The sequence below is a fragment of the Numenius arquata genome, chromosome 28, assembly GCF_964106895.1.
Source record: "Numenius arquata chromosome 28, bNumArq3.hap1.1, whole genome shotgun sequence".
Taxonomy (NCBI): domain Eukaryota; kingdom Metazoa; phylum Chordata; class Aves; order Charadriiformes; family Scolopacidae; genus Numenius; species Numenius arquata.
In genome coordinates, this window is record NC_133603.1 from 389,278 (window position 1) to 410,765 (window position 21,488).

General features: G+C 46.5%; 1 protein-coding gene and 1 pseudogene across 1 annotated transcript in view; both read right to left on the reverse strand.

Moving 5' to 3' along the window:
• Nucleotides 1–21,488, reverse strand: part of LOC141476070 (PHD finger protein 1-like) — a 50,441-nt gene that overhangs the window by 19,671 nt on the left and 9,282 nt on the right. The window lies entirely within an intron of this gene.
• On the reverse strand, nt 18,356–19,980 carry LOC141476058 (uncharacterized; annotated as a pseudogene).

Genomic DNA, 21,488 nt, shown 5'->3' on the forward strand with positions numbered 1-21,488 from the left:
GATCCATCCCTAACCTCTATTGGTGCCTGGGGTTCTTCCTCCCCAGGTGCAGGACCCTACGCTTGCCCTCGTTGACCCTCATGAGGTTCTTCTCTGCCCAGCTCTCCAGCCTGTCCAGGTCATGCTGGATGGCGGCACAGCCCTCTGGAGTGTCGACCAGCCCTCCCAGTTTGGTGTCATCAGCGAACTTGCTGAGGATACACTCTGTCCCCTCGTCCAGGTCATTGATGAATATGTTGAACAGGACTGGGCTGAGTATTGACCCCTGGGGGACACCGCTGGTTACAGGCCTCCAGCTTGACCCTGCTCCATTAATTATGACCCTCTGAGTTCTGTCACACAGCCAGCTCCGTCATTTTTGAGAGGTCTTGGAGAACAGGTGAAGTGCCTGAGGACTGGAGGAAGGCAAATATCACACCAGTCTACAAAAAGGGCGAGAAGGAGGACGCAGGGAACTACAGGCCGGTTAGTCTCACCTCCATCCCTGGGGAAATAACAGAGAGACTCGTTCTGGGTGTCATCTCCAAACACGTTGAAGATCAAGAAGTTACTGGACGTGGTCAACACAGATTTACCAAGGGTAAATCATGCTTGACCAGTCTGATAGCCTTCTGTGACGTTATAACTGGATGGCTGGATGAGGGGAGAGCAGCAGATGTCATCTACCTTGACTTCAGCAAGGCTTTTGGCACTGTCTCCCACTGTGCTCATCCCATCGGTGTCCCACACGGTTGCTGCACGAGCCCCCTCCCCCCCCGCCCTGCCTCTGCCTCGTGAGCAGCGCTGGACCTTGAGAAATAGGCAAGTTTTTGGGTTAAACAGGGTAGAGTTTTGAGAACCAAGGACACAAATCCTTTGTTATGGGTACACCGGCGATAGAAGTCCTGCGGCGAGCGGGCTTTGAGGCATCTTATCGGTCTGTCGGGCTCTTACATCCACCCCGCGGCTCGAAGGTCCCCGAGGAGTTCTTCAGGACCCGTGGTGGGTGAGGAGTGGGGAGGGAAAGAGGGAGAATTAGGCAGGAGTTTACACAATATTTAGGGGCAAAGAAACAGGTTCTGGGACGGCCCGTACACACTTCACGCCGTTAGGGGAGACAGTAGGTACAAACTCCGTATTTTGTACCGCACTTTGAATCCATCGTATTAAACACGGAATTATACACGGTAAGAAGAAAAGCATTGCAGTTCCACACAGCAAGTAGAACAGAATTCGTTTGACCCATGGACCTCCTAGAAGCCAGGAAAAGGGATCAATTTCCCGGTCTTTCCAGGTTTGGACAGGGACGTGGGCTAACTTTCTTATCCCAGAGGTTATTTGTTTGACAATCTGGCCGTTATCATCAATTTTTAAGCAACAATTTGAGTCATTCAATTTACCACAAACACCTCCTCCTTCCGCCAGCAGGTGGTCAAGAACCACGTGGTGTTGCAAAATTGGGGTTTGCATTTGCGTGGCCTGGCCCCCCAACAGATCTGGGGCGCGAGCAGTTTCGTTAGTAACGATTCCTAAAACAGCTTGAAGGTGAATTATGCGGTTTAGGTTATAGATGGGTTCTCGAGCACCGCTAATTAACTCAGTAGGATTCCAGGTGGCTGGCCCGTGATGTTCAATGGTTTGTTGCGGGGGACCAGCCATCTTTTCCCCATTTTTGGCTACTTCCAGGTGTCAGACTGGTGTCAATAGATCGCTTATTCCGTGTGAGATCATCGTACAGCTTAACACTTAGATCATTACCACCGCTTTCGGGAAGGAGGACAAACAAAGGGTGGATTCCTCCAACGTAACCTGTTCCTGTCCAATTTGCTGGTGGCATTTCGTGTGCATGGTGTCCAGAGATCCAATAGTGGCCTTGCGGTGCTCTGGTGCCATTTTCAAATAGACCAGTGGGAGTCTAGGGCACCTGAAAAATAGGTCGAATTACTCAATCCTAAAGGGGTATGGAATGCCAAATTTTGCCATGGACTGGAATGGTGGGCTCTATCTATAACACTGCAACACCAAGCACCCGTGCTATTCCTCCAGTTACAACTTATGTTTTTTTCTGGTGTATACCAACAGTCTGTGTGGACAGTTATATTTACCGGAGACTAGAAGCCAGAAAACAGCTTCACGTGCCCCGATTCATTCACCCAAACCTATCGAAGACCTTTGGCAGTGAAGTTAAATTGCTTTCGGATACCACAAAAAGATCATTAGGGGGAGACGCGTGATTCCCACGTGTGAAGGTCCAATTACAAGTGCTGATCCCTACAAAGGTACCACCTGGTTGAGTGCGGCTCAGACAGTATTGGCCTTGATGCCGTGAAAGACGAAATCAGGACTCAATAGTCGGGATGACTATTAAGCAGGTATCCTTTATTGCAGCGCTGGACGCACAGGGGATAGCTCCTCCAAATGTGCGTGCCCGACAGAGTCAGTTTAACAACATATATGCACACCATACATACATATTCATGCAAGGAGTTTTAACATATTCATTAGTTTCCAGTAACTCATTACCATATGCTACCTCCCTCTTGGAGCCCCCCATTTGTCAGAGATAAGATAACATTGTGCTGGCCTCACAATTGCTATCTACATAGGTACCTTCCTGTCTTGTTACTTATCGTAGCTCTGCAGGGGTGTAGGCCCCTATTTGTGGTCAGCCAAGTTGTATTTGCTAACTCATACTTAGGTAAGCAAACCTTCAAGCCATACCTAGCCTTATTCTTTAATTCAATCCCCCCTTTTCTTTATGCTATTGCAAATTCTTTTGCATAATTTTGTTTACAGTCCATAATACATGTACTTGTTGAGCAACAGTTCGTACTTTCCACCACAGCCAAATGTTGAGAATAGTCAGCAGTAGGGCTGCAAAAATCAGCACTAGTACAGGATGCACTAGGAAATTGAAAACCTGTGCAGCAGTTGGAGATTTTAGTGAGGTATTTAGAAAAATGTCCCACCAATGATGTTCACCAGTTTTCTCAATGGCTGTGGTGATGTTCTTTATTTCTACAGTATCATGCTGGACTTGCCATAATGTTCGTTTCGAAGCTTCCTTCACCTTCTTTAGCAACATTTTAATGTCTGGGTGGGAAAGCATTTTCTTCAGGACATTAATGTCCATTCCAATCTGTAATTTAGGTATATCATTGTATAGCATGAAACTGTCAGAGATCAACTGAGAAGTGGTTATTGGAGCAGAATAATTAAAATCACAACCTTGTATCTTGGTAAAATTACAAACACAAAAGTTAGTTCCATTTGTTTCTTCTTCACAAGTATCAATGCTGACATTAACACAACTAGTCCTTATACAGACACATCCTTTTCCTACATAATACACCTGTGATTGAGCATGTTCTGAGGGAAGCATCTCAAACGTGCATGTACTGTCCTCTGTGTCTAAGCACAAATCTTCGTTTTCAATTACTGCATTCTCACAAACATATCCTAGTTGTTCCTTTGGGATGCAGGCTTCGGTACTAATGGTCTGCCATTTTCTTATATCATCATTATATTTTGCCCAAACATTATAGTTTATTGGTCTGACTACTACATCTTGATGGATTGCCCCTAGTGCTAAAATAGGGAAAATATCCCATACCTTTGCCTTTTGAATTGTCAGCACGTAGGCTTCAATTCGTTCTTTTGTGTCATCATAGGTGAAATTAACTAATTGCCACCAAGCCTGATGTTTTAATTCGAATGGGGTGGTAGTATCGTTCTTAGCGATAATTTCTCTAATTTCCTGTGGTAGGTTTCCTGACATCCCTTCTCTGATTATATCAGAAACCACAGATTGTATCCAAAGTTGTGTTTGTATACACTGAATGGCAATAGAGACATTTCCTTGTAGTCCTTTTACAAAAGTTGCTACTGCTTGGAAATCCTCAGTAGTATGGTTAGATAATAGGGAAACGAAATCAACAGTTAATTGCTGAGTTTCAGCCAGAGTGATTAAAGATGACCTTAGTGGTACTTCTAGCCTTCCTAAATCAGAGGTGACTGTGCTCAGTTTATTAATTATTACTTCCTGATCAATCGAGTTTAAAACTCCTAGTCCAGATCCAAACCATCCTGTTAAATCTCTCTGTTTCCTTGAGTGGTGAGCTCTGGAATGTAACCATGCCTTCCATCCTTTAAGACTTTGCGAAATAAAAGGTAAGCATTCTGATTTCATCTGAGATATATCAGCTTGTACCTTTACCCGTACCTTCTTTAAAGAATATGTGGGGTCCAGAAATAATTTCTGCTCATTGGATTGTCTCACTACATAAGGGCCTGCGAACGAAAGGTTATGGTATTTCACAGCACATTTAGCTGGTTCAAACAGAGGGATGGTGGTTGGACTTGGAGTAATTATATTTCTCCGAGGCACATAGAGCACAAAGGGGAATAGAAATGTTGCTGCACGGCTTTCTAGACTCCATAGTGCGCATATCTTATAAACTGCTTCTCCTTTATTTACTATAGTAAGGCTACATTGAGGTTGCTGACATGTAGCCTTCAAAGCAGTTGTTGGTACTTCCCATATGGTAAATTTCCCTTTTTCAGTGCTATTGTATTTTATATTTATAGTGATGTTTTCAGCCTTTTCAGATGCATTACAAGTAACCCTACTCCTAAAGGTAAATGTTTGAGTGAAAGTTTTTATCTCCTTTTTGCATGCTATATTTTCCCTATATATTACATAATTTTTATATATTACTGGTGCATTATAATTGAGAATAGTATTTGAACGTTTCACTTCTGGAAAGGGGATAAGTTGGGGAGAGAGAGTATCCATACCATGTGTGGCGGTTATATCCTTTGGGACTAAAATCAAGGCCGCTTGTCAGTATGATCTTATAATTTCCCTTGCATCATGTATAACTCCTATGCACCTAATCATTGAACTAACTTTAGGTTGGACCTCTGCTCGACAGTAATCTTGGTGGAGTGTACATACTGCTGAAAATATGCATTGTTGTGGCTCTTCTAAATTATATACATAAATGCCAACCGTTATTACAGTGGTTAAGTACACTTGTGTCATATCAAATTTACATGCTATATCAATCAAGCTGTTTTCTCTTATTTCAAAGGATGGTATCTGTTGTGAATCTCCCCAGTCTCTTTTAATCTGGCCATCAATTTTTAAAACTGTGTATACCTTAGTCTTTTTATATGTGATATTCAGACCTGCATTGCCCAAATGTCCATTCCTGGTCCAGTCTTCGGGGTCGGGGACATCATCTAGGTCTTGATGGGTGGTGCAGTTCTCTGTCCATCCAGCTGTGATGTAGAAGATCACAATAATGATCTCCGGAATCGCAGTTTTGCTGATCCGGTACATTCGGAGGTCCATTTCTGCTCAAATTGGGGATCTTCCTTATGCCTCGGAGCCGTCTTTTGTAATCTTAGTTTTAAAGGTCCTAAAGGTTCAGAAGTCCACTGCTTGTCTGGAGCTTTTTTCACTCGAGAGTAGTGAATCCAGGACGGCTGCTCCTTCACCTTGATTGCAGTGAAGGTGGTCAGTAACACTTGAAATGGTCCGGTCCACCTCTCTTCCAGTGGATTGCCTGAAAAATTTTTGATATAAACCCAATTTCCAGGACTAAAGGGATGGATAGCGTGATCCAATCCCTTAACTCTAGTTCCTAGGACACTCTTATTGATTTTCTCTAATTGTTTTCCCAAAGAAATAACATATTTTTGTAAATAAGAATTACCCAACTGGTTTAAATCTTCTCCTTTATATTTTGTCTGGTATGGTCTCCCATATAATATTTCAAAAGGGCTTAGGTTTTCTTTAGCTCTTGGCTTTACACGTAGTCTAAGCAGAGCTATGGGTAATGCTTGATACCAATACAAATCTGCTTCTTGACATATTTTGGCTATCTGCTGTTTTATCATGTGATTCATTTTTTCTACTTGCCCACTGGCCTGCGGCCTATATGGGGTGTGTAACTGCCAATCAATTCCCAATAGTTTGCTAACTTGCTGCACTATTTGTGCACAAAAGTGAGTACCTCTATCTGATGAGATGACTATAGGTACCCCAAATCGAGGTATTATCTCGTTCAATAACACTTTAGTCACTTCTCTTGCCTGGTTTGTTCTACAGGGAAAAGCCTCTGGCCATCCAGAAAAGGTGTCTGTAAGCACCAATAAGTACTTATACCCCCCTTTTCTTGGGAGTTCGGAAAAATCGATTTGCCAATGGTCTCCTGGTATGTTTCCTTTCCCAATAGTTCCTAACTGTATTCGATTACCTGTGTTGGGGTTATTTCTCAAACATGTTTCACACTGCTGAGTCACCTGTCGAACAGTGGTATATAAATTCTTCCCTATCCATCTTTGGCCTAAAAATTTATATAACGAATCTGCTCCCCAATGTGTCTTATCGTGTTCTTCTTTAACAAGTCCCCACACTAGTTTGGCAGGTATAATCATTCTACCATCACTCAAATGAGCCCATCCCCGGGAAGGAACTTGTCCTCCTAATTCTCGTATGAACTCCTCATCTAATCTAGAATATTTAATGCCCTCGTGGTCATCCAGGTCTTGATTTCTATTGTCTGGAATTAAGGCTAGAATTTGTTCTTTCTGTATTCTTTCTGCTGCCTGTTTAGCCTCATAATCAGCCAATCTGTTACCTCTTTCTTGGTCAGTGTTACCCCTCAGATGTCCTCGACAATGCATGATGGCGACGCTAGCTGGTAACCGTACTGCCTCCAGTAGACGAAGTATTTCTTCTGCATGTTTGATTTGTTTTCCTTGTGCGGTTAGCAATCCTCGTTCCTTCCAGACTGCTCCATGAGCATGAACAACTCCAAAGGCATATTTGGAGTCTGTCCATATATTTATCCTTTTCCCTTTCGCCAGTTCCAAAGCCCTAGTCAAGGCAATAATCTCAGCCTTTTGAGCTGATGTCCCGGTAGGCAATGGTTGGGATTCAATTACCTTATTTGTTGTGGTCACTGCATATCCAGCCTTACGGATACCTTGTCGGACAAAGCTACTTCCCTCCGTAAACCAGGAGTCCTGTGCATCCTGCAGGGGTTCTTCTTTCAGATCTGGTCTGCTAGAATACACAGCCTCTATTGTTTCCAAACAGTCATGTGTTAGTGGTTCGGTTGTTGCTTCACTACGGAAAGAAGCTGGGTTCACAATGTTAGTCCTGGTATTTCAGAAACCTGGATGGGGAAAGCCAGTGATTCCCTTTTTGTTCTAATACAGCGGATACAGTATGCGAAACCAACACTGTCATCTTCTGGCCCAAGGTAAATTTCCGGGCTTCCTCAATATTTAGTATTACGGCCGCTACCGCTCGTAAACATCCTGGCCATCCTTTACTTACTTCATCTAATTGTTTAGAGAAATAAGCTACAGCTCTTTTGTATGGTCCCAGCCGCTGAGCTAAAACTCCTAGAGCTGTTCCTTGTTTCTCATGAGAAAAGAGCCAAAAAGGTTTGGTTACATCAGGCAAGCCCAAGGCCGGGGCTCTCATGAGTTCCTTTTTGAGTATTTCAAATGCGTTCTGAGCTTCTTTGGACCATATCAATCTAATGGGATTATTTTTCAAAAGTTCATATAAAGGTTTCACTATTATTCCGTAGTTATAAATCCATAATCGACACCAACCTGTCATTCCCAAGAAGGTTCTGAGTTCTTTTACCGTCTGAGGAAGTGGGGTTTTACAGATGGCTTCTTTTCGTTCAGTTCCCAACTCCCGTTGTCCTCCAGATAATTCATATCCCAGGTAGGTCACTTGCTGTTGTACCATTTGAACTTTCTGTTGAGAGACTCGATATCCATTTAGTCCAAGAAAGTTTAACAAGCTCACAGTCCATTGGATACACTCAGGTTTGGTTTCAGTTGCTATTAACAGGTCATCCACGTATTGTAAAAGGGTTCCATTTTTGGAAGGAGGCTTCCATCCCTCAAGCTCACGTGCTAATTGATTTCCGAAAATTGTTGGACTGTTTTTGAAACCTTGGGGTAACACTGTCCAAGTAAGCTGGGTTTTCCTACCAGTGGTAGGGCTTTCCCATTCAAAAGCAAACAACTTCTGACTTTCTTTAGCCAAAGGCAGACAAAAGAATGCATCTTTTAGGTCTAATACTGTAAACCATACCTGACTGTTTTTCAATTTGGTAAGTAATGTATAGGGATTGGCAACTACAGGGTGTAAATCTTTAACAATTTTGTTTATTTCTCTTAGGTCCTGAACTACCCGATAAGTTCCATTTGGTTTCTTTACCGGCAGTATGGGGGTGTTATATTCTGATTCACATTCCACTAGTAGTCCATGTTGTAAAAAGTTCTTAATTGGACCTTCTATCCCTCTGCGATCTTCTAATCTCAGGGGGTATTGTTTTTGACGTATTGGGCTTGCTCCCTCCTTAAGTTGTATTACTATGGGGGTAGCGTGTTTCGCCCTTCCTGGAGTCCCTGTAGCCCAAACCCCTGGATATACCTGATTAATGATTTCTTCAAGTTCGGGTGATGACACAGTGGGCTTTTCAGAGTGCATTAGGGCTAGGCTCAAAATTTCAATCAACTGATCTTCTTTCACTTTTAATTCCATGGCTCCTTGATTAAAAACTATCACTGCTCCTAATTGCTCTAATAAATCTCGCCCTAACAGTGATTTGGGGGAATGTGGCAAGTATAAAAATCGATGTATTCCGATCTGTTTTCCTAATTTAAATCTAAGGGGTTCCGAAAAGAACGCCTTTCTCTGCTGGCCAGTGGCTCCTATTACATTTACAAAATCCTTGCTTACAGGCATTAATTCTTGATTTCTAACTATCAATTCAAATCGTTTTGCCACCTTAGAGGGATCATCTCGATACCCTCTAGCTACCTCCTTCCAGTCATTTAAATCAGTGGTGGAAAACGGAATTTTCACTCTAGCTGGTCCACTAGATCCCATTACTTCCCGTAACGGGGCTAGGAGTTGTGGAGCTCTCTGAGTTTTGCTCCTGGTTCTTGCAGTAACTGGAGTAAAAGCAGTTGCCGCTTCCCCTTCTTCCTCACCGCTACCGCCACCCTCTGTCTCAGGGAATGGCGACTGGGGTGGAGAAAGCGGATCTGGCAATGGAGGGGGGGGCATTCCCAAATCCTCAAGCTGATCTTCTGTTTCCTCTTTCCTCTTACTGGATTCTGTCACTTTTAAACACCTTTGTCCAATACTACATGCCGAGCAACATCTCTTCATTTTCTGCTGCCCCTTCCTTTTATCTTTATGTTCTTTCTCGAGGGACAAAACTAAAGGGTCTTGCGGTGGTATATTAAATCCGCAGTCCTTTTGCCATTCAGGATGATTTCGCAAAGTGAAAAACATATCCGCATACATAACCTCATCCCATTTTCCTTCTCTCCGTAAGAACAACATCAACTGCAACATAGTATTATAGTTTAGGGTTCCATTAAGAGGCCACTTTTCTCCATCATCTAATTTGTATAAGGGCCACCATTGATTACAATATTTTATCAAAGTTTTCTTATTCACGTTCCCACCTGACGGTCCTCCTATATTTTTCCAATGTTTTAAAATACATCCTATGGGGCTCTTTTTCACAATTCCGCCACTTTGCTGTTCCCCCATATTTGCTAATTTAACACAGTACAGTTAGAGGATACAATCTGTCTCCTCAATATTCCTCCCACTGCATCCACAGCTGGCAATTAGGGCACTCAAGATCAGTACAATCTGAATTAGACCCAAACCAGTGAAAAAATCTTAAAACAATTTTAACACTTAACACTTATTGTTTGCTTTACACCCGTTATCTGGGTGGAAAGGACAATATCCATTTATATGACCGATCATATTCATCCAGTCAACCAAATATACTCGCTTTGTTCATCTCCGGCCGCACCCCTCGCGGGATAACGGAACCGCGGATCAGAACTCCACACTCGCTTCGCAGCTGTGCCGCGTCTCAGTCATACAAGAGCTAGCTCAATTCATTCACACACCTTTTACCAAATCCAAATCAACTTTCAATAAACAATTCCTTTAAACAGTTCCAATTTCAATACCGATAAGTTACTACCACCACAAAGTACGTTAATGCAAAGGTACTTAGCTTTACTCGCGACCGTACCTAACGTACTAAAACCAAGTGTATGAAATACAAAAGTACAAAACACAGCATGTGCTCATACCCGCATACACAAACCAAACCAAGTGTACGAAATACAGGAGTACAAAGCACAAAATGTGCCTGTACCCGCGTACACAAACCAAGTGTATGAAATACAGAAGTACAAAGCACAAAATGTGCCTATACCCGCATACACAAACCAAACCAAGTGTACGTAATGCAAGAGAGCGCAGCACAACCTGAGTTGCGCAGCACAACTCACGTACACAGTATGCCCTCAGGCACTAGTAGCCTGGCATACAGCGCCCTGCGTAGGACGTCTCCTACGACTTATGGGAACCCCAAATGACCGGTTCCAAAAACCAAAACTCTTTTTTTTTTTTTTTTTTTTTTTCTCTAATTTTTCTTAAAAGAATACCTTATTTTCTAGATGGTCCTTGTCTGCCCCCGCAGTGATCCGTATGAGGCGAGGAGTCCCTCCGGGAAGATCCCGGGGGTACCCTAGGGAGTCCTGTTCTCAGAGGGTCCTGCAGCCGAGCAGAGAGGGTCCCACCTGGGGTGCCAGAATTGATGCTGTGAAAGACGAAATCAGGACTCAATAGTCGGGATGACTATTAAGCAGGTATCCTTTATTGCAGCGCTGGACGCACAGGGGATAGCTCCTCCAAATGTGCGTGCCCGACAGAGTCAGTTTAACAACATATATGCACACCATACGTACATATTCATGCAAGGAGTTTTAACATATTCATTAGTTTCCAGTAACTCATTACCATATGCTACCTCCCTCTTGGAGCCCCCCATTTGTCAGAGATAAGATAACATTGTGCTGGCCTCACAATTGCTATCTACATAGGTACCTTCCTGTCTTGTTACTTATCGTAGCTCTGCAGGGGTGTAGGCCCCTATTTGTGGTCAGCCAAGTTATATTTGCTAACTCATACTTAGGTAAGCAAACCTTCAAGCCATACCTAGCCTTATTCTTTAATTCAGCCTCGAGCTGGGTATCGGATTGGCCAAGGAGATGGTGAGCTTTCTTCTTCCCAACATGTCCTTTTTTTCTTCGCTGTAATTGCTCACTAGCCATTAGGGGAAACAGGGACCGAGGTCCACGGCCAGCTCGCCGAACCAAGTGGTCCTCCGCACACCCAACAATTAGTGAGGTTGAATGCCCGGGCTACAGAGGTCCCTAACGTCACAAACTCATTTTTCTATTCAGTAACATCTATGAGACTACAGCTTCCCCAAGAGCTAAGGGTAAAGAGTTGCCCAAAACAGTTTCTGTGATGATACACAATACATCCTAAAAGCATAAGCGAAACAAAGCAATTGTACCAATACGATGCAAAGGATTAAAGCATTAAAGCCTACATATATCTTCAGTACAGCTTGCAGTAGAGTCTTTGGTTTTTGGTGGACTGTTCCTGGAAAGACAAGATGAAAGAAAAGCCATCCTCGGTTCAAAACGGGAAGCGGGATTACAGATACTAAAAAGATGGGACGGTCCATCTAGTATTAATTTTGTATTCTTTGTCTAGGGCATCTTTTGCAATCCAGGTATATTTGTTAAGGGGTGTACCCAATGCTAGGGGAACTGCTCCTATCGTAGGTAGTTCCACCAGGACTGGTTGTCCAGGGTAATGCGAGGGTTTACTGGGGTGGTCTGGGCCAGGAGCTGTTGGGACTATGGTAGGAGCTTGTGGGCTAAAGGCTGTAATTTTGGGGCATCCATTCACCCCCCACCGGCTGTTACCGTGGGCAACAGCTTCCGAAAGGCTGTTTGTCCCACTCTGATTCATGGGGTTTGAGGAGGCCATTAGTACGTTCCACTGTTCCATTAGCCTGAGGATAGTACGGAGTGTGAAATACCCATTGAATTCCTTTCTCTTTGGCCCAGTCCTGAACAATTTTAGCTGTAAAGTGAGACCCATTGTCCGACTGAATTGCCTGAGGCTTAGGAAGGGTACTAAGCCACAGTTGCAAGGCTTTAACAGCGTTCTCTCCTGTGGCACGGGGAAAAGCCTCGGCTTGCACTAGGCCTGATGTTATTTCTACCCCTACGAGTACATAATATTTTCCATTAGATCTTGGGAATGGACCCATGTGATCTATTTGCCAGGCACCCCACAGTCCTTCACCCGTTCAAATACGTAGTGGGTCTTCCCTAAGAGGATGTTTTCCTAATGGCGCGCGGCATCGGCCACGAGCTGGAATACAAGTCTGACAATTTCCTCGGGTGACTGGCCAACCTCTTGTTTGAGCTTCTCCATGCAGATCTTTTGCCCCAGTGTGCCCCCTTTTCACATGTAACCATTCCAGAAGTCGTTCCCAATTCTCCCCTATTGGTTCATTTTGCGAGGGGGCAAGTCGGGCCATCTCATCGGCTTCATTGTTCCATCGGCTAGCCGGAGTTTCGTGGGTCTGGTGGGAGGCAATCCATGCCACTGCAAAGCTCCCTTGTTTAGCAGTTGCTGGAATATCTTGCCACTTTTCCTTTAACTTCCCCCCCGTTCTGTTCCCAGAATGGGAGCCACTCAGTGCACCCTTAAAAGACAGTGAAAGAATCAGTGTAGATATAGGCAGGAGAGGTAAATTGATCCTCGTGCTGAAAGACATTGCACACAGCCAATAATTCTCCTACTTGAGCACTGCCTTATCCTTCAGGGACTATTTTTGTGTCCAGTTTTGGGCCCCTTACAACAAAAGAGACATTGAGGGGCCGGAGCAGGTCCAGAGAAGGGCAACGGAGCTGGTGAAGGGTCTGGAGAACAAGTCTTGTGAGGAGCGGCTGAGGGAGCTGGGGGCGTTCAGCCTGGAGAAAAGGAGGCTGAAGGGAGACCTTCTCGCTCTCTACAACTCCCTGAAAGGATGGTGTAGCCGGGGGAGGTCGATCTCTTCTCCCAAGTCACAGGCGATGGGACAAGAGGAAACGGCCTCAAGTTGCCCCAGGGGAGGTTCAGACTGGACATTAGGAAAAATTTTGACACTGAAAGGGTTATCAAGCCTTGGAATGGGCTGCCCAGGGAAGGGGCTGAGGCACCATCCCTGGAGGTGTTCAAAAGACGGGTTGACATGGTGCTGGGGGACATGGTTTAGTGGTGGTTTTTTTTGTCAGAGTTAGGTTGATGGTTGGACTAGATGACCTTGAAGGTCCCTTCCAACCTGAGTGATTCTATGATCAATTCTCTTTTCCACCCAGAGATCTCACCTCCGCGGGAAGACTCTCGGGTGTCCCCAGGAAGAAGCCGGACACCATCTGATGGACCGGTAAAGACGACGTCGTTTACTGGACTCACTGGAAGGCGTCTCCATGGGCGAACGCATCCAAGGGCTCGGTGCTGGAAGACAGAGAGACAGTATTAAACCACACAAATTAAAGCACTTAAAGCTTTATCTCCCTAGGAACGCTTAGTGACAAGGTTTACGCAGCTTCCTAAGACCCTCGTGTTTAATTAGAGCAAAAACCAAACAGAAATCATGTTGTATGAGATTTTGGGAGGAGGTGACGGGAAAGGGAAAGAGGTCTTGAGACCTAAATTTTTACTACTTCATGTGAAAAAGAAAACAAGACAGAAGTTCATTCTTTAACACAGACTTCTGCAGCATCCAAAAGTTCAGCTGAAGCTCACAAAAGAGCAACTTTCCAGCTGGCTTTTTTAATAAGTTTTCTTGGTTTTCCGGGACAGACCAGGCATATTTTTATCAGGTTGTAAAAGCAGCAAAAAAGAACACCCTAAAAATAATTCTGCCGGAAGTACCTCCATTTCAGCCATTCTGCAGCTCTAAAAAAAAAGAAAAAGCCCGATCTCCCTTCTTTTCCCAACTTCTTAGATCATTTAAAAAGGAGGAAACAGCGGCATGGAAAAGCCAAAAGCTAAAATAATAAGACAGAAGATTCGGGGCTTGTTTTATTTCTTTAGAGATCACACTTTGTACACAATCCTTATGTCTCATAGAAACGTCATCAAAGAGATCCCACATAAAATCAGTGTTTTGCTCACATGGCAATTGATGTTCTTGGTGACAGACCTACTCCTTCCTCATGGACCGTTCACAGAAAGACCAAAAATGCAGTAACGGAAAAAAAACCAACACATTTAAACGTATGTAAAAGGTTGTTAGACCAAGTGTTATCATTCAAGAAGACAGAGTAACTTGCTGCAGAAATTAATTAGAATTCAGTGTGTCAGACTAGTAAGGTTTCTTTCAGAGGATCACACAAATAGCCGTAGGGAAAATAATTCCGTATGGGTTACAACTGGGCTTAGACACCAACCCTCCCCCCGCCCCCCGATAACAAAAGCATTAGAAGAGAAAGAGGAATTGACTTTTTCCCATCTCTCATGTAAGATTTAGACAAGAAGTAGATAGAAGCAGAGTGGAAGGCAGATGAAGGCTGGTGGGTTCAATGCAAAGGCTTTGGACAAACCTAGAAAGAAGTATTTCCAAATGATGTCAACCGGGATTCAGGCAACTCAAAAAGATTTAAGGTTTTATATTTCTCTGTTCTTACACGTGTCTCTTCCGGCTTTTGCTTTCTACTCCATTTTCTTGAGTTCAGGGTATTTAAACGGTCGTTGCGTAAATCTGTAGAAGTTATTAGCACTTCTTTAAACATTTAAACTTTACAGTTTTTCTACCTCAAAAGCAGCAAGCTCAAAAAATAGGATAGCTACCCAACTCCAATCTAGTACATTACCGCTCCTGCAGTAATTATATTTTCATTAACAGCCTTTATCTTGATGTAGCACAACAAAGCCGAGTTCCATCCTCTTTCCCAAGGTCGAAACGATGCACAACCCAAGCACTAAAAATAATAATTGTGTGAGCCGATGCAGGCAGGACGCAGGAACAACCACAAAAACACAGATTAAAGGCAAAGAACAAATTTAACCTCGGCACCTCATGGATCGGGGAATCTCTGAGGCAGTCCCCGGGCAGAGGAAGGCAAGCAGGGGATGCAGGAGCAAGATGATGAGGGGCCTGGAGCACCTCTCTGATGAGGAAAGGCTGAGGGACTTGGGTCTTTTTAGTCTGGAGAAGAGAAGACTGAGGGGGGATCTGATCAACGCCTATAAATACTTAAAGGGTGGGTGTCGGGAGGACGGGGCCGGTCTTTTTTCAGTGGTGCCCAGGGACAGGACAAGAGGAAACGGGCACAAACTTGAATATAAGAAGTTCCACCTAAACACGAGGAGGAACTTCTTTCCTGGGAGGGTGGCAGAGCCCTGGGACAGGCTGCCCAGGGAGGTGGTGGAGTCTCCTTCTCTGGAGACATTCAAACCCCACCTGGACACCTTCCTCTGGGACCTGCTCTGGGTGGACCTGCTCTGGCAGGGGGTTGGAGGAGATGATCTCCAGAGGTCCCTTGCAACCCCGTGTGATTCTGTGATTCCATAATGTGGTGATACCGTGGGCAGTTTTGCCCAGGGACTTACAGAAGTCGCTTTTGATGAATCTGGTTTTCAGGAATCCTTTCGTCCATCATGCCGCTGCCTTTAGACACATTCAGCACAGGGAGCTCTCGAGGTTTCATCTGTAGGACACGCAGGACCTGGCAACGGGGTGTTCCTGCCCGGGGTCTGAGCTGGGAGCCGTGATTTGCTGCGGTCCATTCCCTGTGAGTGTCACTCTGAACTTCCTGAAAGATCTAGAAACACCAGTGGTGTCCCCCGGGGCTGGGTGCTGGGGCCGGTTCTCTTCAACATCTTCATCGATGATCTGCAGGAGGGGATTGAGTGCTCCCTCAAGCACTTCAGAGACGACACCAAGCTGGGTGGGATGTTGATCTGCTGGAGGGCAGGAAGGCTTTGCAGAGGGATCTGGACAGGCTGGATCGATGGGCCGAGGCCAATGGGATGAGGTTCCACAAGGCCAAGTGCCGGGTCCTGCCCTTGGGTCACACCAATCCCATGGATGCTCCAGGCTGGGGCAGAGCGGCTGGAGCTGCCCCAAGGAAGAGGACCTGAGGGTGTTGGTCGACTGTGGGCTGAACATGAGCCAGCAGCGTGCCCAGGTGGCCAAGGAGGCCAGCAGCCTGTGTCAGGAACAGCGTGGTGAGTAGGACTCGGGAGGTGACCGTCCCCCTGTACTGGGCACTGGGGAGGTCCCACCTCAAGGGCTGTGTCCGGTTTTGGGCCCCTCACCACAAAAAAAGACCTTGAGGTGCTGGAGCGGGTCCAGAGAAGGGCAACGGAGCTGGTGAGGGGTCTGGAGACCTTCTGAGGAACAGCCGAAGGAGCTGTGGGTGTTCAGTCTGGAGAAGAGGAGGCTGAGGGGAGACCTTCTCGCTCGCTCCAACTCCCTGAAAGGCGGGTGTAGCCGGGGGGGGGGTGTCGGTCTCTTCTCCCAAGGAACAGGCGATGGGACGAGAGGAGACGGCCTCAAGTTGCACCAGGGGAGGTTCAGATTGGATATTGGGAACATTTTTTCCATGGAAAGTGTTATGAAGCCTTGGAATGGGCTGCCCAGGGAAGGCGTGGAGGCACCATCCCTGGAGGGATTCAAAAGCCCGGTTGAGATGGTGCTTAGAGACATGGGTCAGTGATGGCTTTTATCAGCGTTGGGTTCATGGTTGGAGCAGATGATCCCACAGGTCCCTTCCAACCCCGACAATCCCATGGTTCTATGATTGTGTCACCTCCATTGGTCAAACCAGGAGTCGAGAGGGACCCTTCACCCGGCTTCTCCCGTCCTTCTCTCCTACTCCTCTCCTTTGGTCTGTTGCCACCTGCCAGAATTTTAAGGTAAAAATAGTCCCTTCAAGTAAAGGGACATCAGGCCCAGTAAGAACTGCTCCCCCTAAATTAATGAACCCCTCCCCTCCTTTAATTAGTTACCCCCCTGTCATTAATTGCATCCCCCCCCAGCGGCGGTGTCGGGCAAGGAACAATCCTGCTGCGTCTGCTCCGGCCGAGCCCTGAACCCCGAAAACCTCCCGGTTCGCTGCGAGAAGTGCGGCCATGGTGAGTGCGCCCTGTAAGGACCCGACAGAAAGACTGATAGGACAAGGAGGACCTTCAGGATCTTTTTGCCGAAAGCGTAATGACCATCCTGATTGAGAGAACCCCCACTCAATTTGCACAGGATCCGTGGGATATACAGGGCCAAGTGCCTGGTGATTCGCTGCTTCATGTATTAAAAGCTGCAAAGCTTCTTCACGAATGGGGTCCAGTCCCAAGACACACCTGTTCTCAGTAAGTCATACAAAGGTCTGGCAATGATAGAAAAGTCTGGGATATGTTTTCTCCAAAACACGAGCAATCCCAACACATGCTGCAACTCTTTCTTTGATCCGGGCATTTTTCCCTGGTCTAGCGTGGTAAGAGTATCTTTAGGAATGCAGGTCATTCCTCCTTTCCACAAGATTCCTAAGAATTTAACCTCGTTGGAGGGGGCTTGAACCTTTTCAGGTGGAATCTTTAATCCTAAACTCTCCAAATGGACAATAATGTCATTTTGTGTTTTTTGAGCCTTTTCTGTCTGATTTCCTCCTATTAGCACATCATCGATGTATTGGTAAATTCTGACTCCTTCTTCTAGCGGGATCAGTTCAAGTTCTTTTGCTAAAGCATGGTGGGCTAATGCGGGAGAATGCTTGTACCCTCGAAACGATCCTGGTCCTCAGGTTGCAGAGGGACCATTGAAAACATATCCTTAACATCGATAGTTGCCATAACAGGGTGAGCTCGCTCCTGGGTAGTAGCTGTGAGGTCAGCTGGTTTTGGCACTGCAGCTGTTAATGGACCAGTATTTGCATTTACTCTTGGATAATCTACAGTCAATCTCAATTTGCCATTTGGCTTTCGGACTGGCCGTACCGGGGAATTAAAAGGAGAGTGAGTAGGACCGACAGCTCCTTGTTCCCTTAAGTCCTCTAACAGTGGGGCTATTCCCTCTCGTGCCCCGAGGGGTTTGATGTTTGTTATTTTCAAGGGGGGAAGTGGGGGTGCGGTTTGTAAAAGTCGCACCTCCACTGCACCAAAAGACCAGCTCCCTCCCCCTGTGTCCGTCCACTTTCTATCTTTCAAGACACCCAGCCCTAAGAGGTTAAGTGGGAATGGTCCGACAACCATTGGTGTTAAAACGGTTGTTTCCTCTCCCGGCAGTGTCCAGTTAACTGTGGCTAATGATTGTGCTTGTACATTGCCGACCGCATCAGCTACAACAACCCTCGCTTCCGTACTGAAATGCCACTACGGGACGCATCCTCAGTTCTCAAGGCTGAAATTCGAGCTCCAGTATCTACCAAAAATGTAATTGGGATTTTCTTAGGTCCTACAAAACAGGTAATCATAACATCTCCTCGCTGGTTCATAGGGAGCTGTCTGATACGTAGCCAGGCCCCTCCGCTCCTCCGCCCGCTGTTGAGAAGCGGAGCAGTGAGTTTCCCGCAGATTCCTGCTGGAGAGATCGAAAGCGGGGGGGCAGCGGAGACTCGGGGTAGAATTGCCCGGCGTCTTTGTCCAGCTTGAAGTTAAATTTTGGGGAGCCACAGGTTTCTCGGGCCACTCCTTAACCAGTTTTTCTAGCGTGTCAGTTGGTAACCCATCCATCAGATCTCGGGGAGTACCTTTCTGCCATCCCATAGTCCACAAGGTATTTCGCCTCTTGGATATCTCCCTCCCGCCACTGACCCATTGTTTTTTCTCTGGCTCTGGCAGCCGGAGGGGTTTCTAGCTCTGTCTGTCTTAACCCTTTCGAGTCTGGTTTGGCAGAGGGGACACTAACAGGACCATATTTTCACCCGTAGTTAATTAATTCTTGGGCAACTTCTCCCCATGTCCACGCCCTCCGGTTTGGATCTCTGTGATCGGGGGGTGCTCTTTCTTCCCCTTCCTCTGCTGCAGCTGCCTCACCTCGGCACGCTGCCCTAATGGTTCCTCGCAGCTGTGTACCGATTGGTTTCAAAGAGCCAGGGAGTCCTCTTATCGGCGGTGCCGTTCATTCGGGGTCTACTGGCAGCATCACGGGGGATTCTCGTTGGAGTCTAAGCTCATGGTTGGACATCATTTGCAGGCAAACCCCTTTTTGCACACTTTCCACTATCTGATCGACCGACCCGGAGATAGCAAGGGGGTCTCCTCCTTCTGAAGGACTGAGACCTCCGGCCCAATAGCCTGCTTTTTGAGTTAGGGACCAGGGAGCCCGGTGGTGGCCAGTAGTTAAGAACATTCCAGGGGCCCAATATCCTTCAGCTTCCTTCTCACTTAACAGTACCTGATCTCCACCCGATGAGGACACTCTCCACACATACTCTGTCTCTGACTCCCTGGGAGCACGGCTAAATTCTTTCTTTAGTTTAGCTAATTCCACAGCGGAGTAAGGCATTTCCTTAATGGTAAGTTGAGGGGCAGCATTTTGACCATCGTCAAACTCATACTCCACTTTGACAAGAGGCCTGGAGCGAACAAGGAGGGGCTTTCCCCTCGTCCAATTTAGCTTTCGCTTCGCCTAATTCTGTGCTGGGGTATAAGGGATCTCTTCTGCTCCCGTCCGCAAGGAGTTGTTCTTTAAGGGCGGACTGCAAACAACTCGCCTGAGCTCGCTCTTGATCTCACTGCCCCTTTAACTCCTCCACTCCTCCTTGCAAAGATGATTGTACCAGAGTCTGCAGAGACTATACAATTTGAGACTCGGCGCCGCGTCGCTGATCCCGAGCTTCTACGGCAGCAACTGAACTAGCACCCAGAACGGCGCATAGAATAGATTGCCCTTTTCCAAAGCGAAGTCTGGCATCCCTTTGTAAGGCGCTGATTCGATCGGAAACACTCTGCAGATTATGCCAATTATCTCGTGCCCAATCACTACCCGGTACTGAAGGGCGCGCATTATGTTTTTCCAAAAGATCAGACAAAACTTCTCGCCCCGAAGGGGGTGAGAGGCTCTCGCTCATATTTACTCAACAACAACAAAAAAAATCAAAACTCAAATCTGGTTTTCAACAACAAAGGTCGGGGGCAGTCACTCGGAGAGGTCGCACATAGCACACTAAACAATTCAACACAGATTCCCACCCCCTTACGTCTCCGAGAGGCGCACACGTATGTTCACAGACCACTAACAGTCAATAAACAAATCCAAAAATAAATTCCTACTGTTCACAAAAACTTCAGCACTTCTCCAATACACACAATAAGCAAATAGTAAAAACAGCACTCCCAGTCCCCAGAATCCTATCCCATCTTCGCCACCAGTAATATGTTAGGTCCCGGTCTGATTTTTTTGTCCGGGAGGGGGTTCAAAATGATTCCGGGGGCGCGATTGAGACACAAATGAGGTCTGATGCTCTTTACTGTAGTTTTATTGTTGGTACCTAAAAAATGATGCCAGCAATAGAGAAAAGGCAGAGGGAGAGGAAAGGAGGAAAGGAGAAGCAGAATTTGGGAGAGCTGCAAGACAAGAAATAGTCTATCACCACCACGATGGTGGGTCCACAGGACGGCTCGATGATCCTCCGGAGTCACCGGCGTCCCATTGATCCGCGATTCTCAGGCCTTGGCAAGGGTGAGGGTGGGTGGTGGGGAGGGGTCCCCCATTGCAGTGGGGCACAACGGTCATTTATAGTCCCTGTCGACCCATAGCGGGGCCCATCGATGTGACAGTCACCTGTGCTCATCCCATCGGTGTCCCACACAGTCACTGCACGAGCCCCCCCTCGCCTCTGCTAAACGAGAAGGCAAAATCTGGAAAAACCGTGCAGTTGCATTGCAGATCAAAACCGACCAAAAAGTAGAATCATAGAATCACCCAGGTTGGAAGGGACCTTCAAGGTCATCTAGTCCAACCATCAACCTAACTCTGACAAAAAAAACCACCACTAAACCATGTCCCCCAGCACCATGTCAACCCGTCTTTTGAACACCTCCAGGGATGGTGCCTCAGCCCCTTCCCTGGGCAGCCCATTCCAAGGCTTGATAACCCTTTCAGTGTCAAAATTTTTCCTAATGTCCAGTCTGAACCTCCCCTGGGGCAACTTGAGGCCGTTTCCTCTTGTCCCATCGCCTGTGACTTGGGAGCAGAGACCGAACCCCCCCGGCTACACCCTCCTTTCAGGGAGCTGTAGAGAGCGAGAAGGTCTCCCCTCAGCCTCCTTTTCTCCAGGCTGAACGCCCCCAGCTCCCTCAGCCGCTCCTCACAGGACTTGTTCTCCAGACCCCTCACCAGCTCCGTTGCCCTTCTCTGGACCCGCTCCAGCCCCTCAATGTCTTTTTTGTGGTAGGGGACCCAAAACCGGACACAGCCCTCGAGGTGGGGCCTCACCAGTGCCGATCTCAGAAGAATTTGGGCAAGGCAAGGAAGGAAAACATTCTGTTTCTGTGGGGCGATGGGAGCATCGGGGTGACATCTGAGGCATCCTTCTTGTGGGCAGCGACAGGCCAGCCCTGGTCTCTGCGGTTCAGT